The following is a 2500-nucleotide window of genomic DNA, read 5'->3' on the forward strand; positions in this document are numbered from 1 at the left end:
TCCTTTTTCATCATCAAAAGCTTTTTCACTTGGTTTTTAAATTTAACCTTCAATGTCTCAATGAACTTTAGTCCTTTAATCGAAGCTAAAACATTATCAATATGTGTTTCAACGGCCTTTCTTATGATTTGTAATTGAATTAAGGGTCTCTATTATTTAAAGCTTTTTTCATATGATGTTGTGTAGCCTTTGATTGTTTCTTTTCTCATAGTCCTTGGTGGTGGTACAGGCTTTTTAATAACTTGTTTTTCAGTTCTTGGGGCTGGAATTGATTTATAAACATCATGGAATTCAAGCGGTGGTTTAATGATATCTTCATAATCTTTAACCATTTGTTTAACACTTTTGCATGGTGTAGGAATTTGTACTGGATGAGTAGATTTTTGATTTTTTTTGTTAATTTATTTCTGTCTAAGATTATATTAATAAGTTCTTGTTTTGAAAATTCATTATAATTTGCGTCAATATTCATTTTATTAATATTAGATTTGATAAAACCATTTATACCAATCCATAAATATTTTTATGTTTTAACTTTTGTTTTTCAGAGTTAAAATAATTTTCAGTTCATTGTATTTTTTACTTAATTTCTCAGTTTGCCTTTTTATAATAACTAAATCATTTTTGTATTGTTTGATTAAATCGTCGTATTCATTAATTTTGTTTTTCTTTTAACTTTTGTTCTTTTTTAATTTTAACTATGGCATTAACTTTTTCATCCATACCATTCCTTGAAATTTTAATACATTGTTCACAATTTTTTTTATTAATTTCAATTTTAAGAACCTCTTTATAATCATTCAATAATTTAATAGTGTAACGATCTAAATTATTTAAAAAATCATTAGCTTCATTATCATTTAAAAGTGTATGTCCACTTAAAATACGTTCAAATAGATTTTCATAATCTCTTAATTTGCTTTCATTAATTTCATTTTTATATTGTTTATTTGAATTATCAGTCATTGGTTTCAATAAATTTTTAGTGTTAAATTTTTTACTGTAACGTATGACATTACACAAATCACTTGACTCTGAAGATGACTTCCACTCAGGTTGTCGAAACTAAGTCAATGTCATCTCAAACAGTCCTTCTCAGGACTACACTCACCCGGAGGATCGTACTTTACTTAATGATTATTATATAACTATATATTTAAGTAAAGAAAATTATTTTATCATTTAATATAATTTTCTAATTGTATCAATGATAACAAGGTTAATTGATAGAAACTTCTTTTGAAAAAATGTCAATTAATTTTTTTTAATATTGTTTTTTAAATCATTGATTAAATTTTCTGCTCTTTGTGTAGCATTTTTTTTGCTTTCAGAATTTTTAATGTGTTTTTTAGTTCTTAGATGCAACCATTTTCCATTAATTTTGTATTGGTCTTCCCTTTTTGTTTTTTGGTGTGATGTTAAAAAAATCATTTCTTAAATTTTCGTCATTTTTGTAACCTTCATAATCTGAATCATTTTCATTGCTATTGTCTTGTGTTTTTGTATGATTGCTGTCATTACTATCAGTGTTACCATCAATAATGTTCTCATCATTGTTATCAATAAATTTTTTGACATCAATGTAAACAAGAATTTAAGGAGGCTCGAAAGGGTTTTCAGCTAAGCGCGCGGGTAAGCCACACACGCAATTCTAAAAGCTGCTCATGCCAGCTCATTATTCAAAATGGGTCACTAGAAATAAACAAATACTGCTAATTTCGCTCACCTTTCTTCTAAATCCTATATATATGAAATATAAACATACATCCCCCATTCACGAAAACAATGAAAATTGTACACACACGGTTTAATGGTCACAAATCCCTTTGTGTTTGCCTGTAGCTCCACTCGCCTGTGCACTTGAATGAGCAAGTGACGCATGGGTAAATGCCGATCTTGTAACCCCCTCACTTTTCCTGATTTTGCAACTTTCCTCGTTTATATATCTGCTTGTTTATTTGTTTGAAAAAAGGAGAAACTATTTCGAGCCTCCTTAAATTAAATTTATCTTCCTCATCTTCAAAAAGTTAATGTAATAAAAGCAAAAATTTATTATTTAAAATATCTTTTTTTTAACATTTTATATACTAAATAAAGAAAATATGTTTATATATATTTCAAACATTAAGGTCGTGGGTTCAATTCCCACCCTGATCAGAGTTTTTCTCTGTCCTTGTGTGGGCCCAATTCCATTTGCAGGGCTAATGCTCACATGGTTCATATGGGGTACCAACCTAGCACTTCACTTTACACTCTAATCAGTTAAGTCTGTTGAAATATAAGTGCTACACGGCTTGTGTTTGTAAAAAGGTAACCCTTCACATGAATAAATTCAACCTTTTTTCTAAATTTAACTTTTTTCTTTTTGTTTCTTTTTAAAACATGAGTATAAGCTAAGCAACAATTATTTAATACACCAATGATTTGATTTAAATTTTTCATTTATATATTAACATTAGATTTTTATATTTCTTGAGAGGATGCTGTTTCAGTTTCATAA

This window comes from Montipora capricornis, chromosome 14 (assembly GCF_036669925.1).
Source record: "Montipora capricornis isolate CH-2021 chromosome 14, ASM3666992v2, whole genome shotgun sequence".
Taxonomy (NCBI): domain Eukaryota; kingdom Metazoa; phylum Cnidaria; class Anthozoa; order Scleractinia; family Acroporidae; genus Montipora; species Montipora capricornis.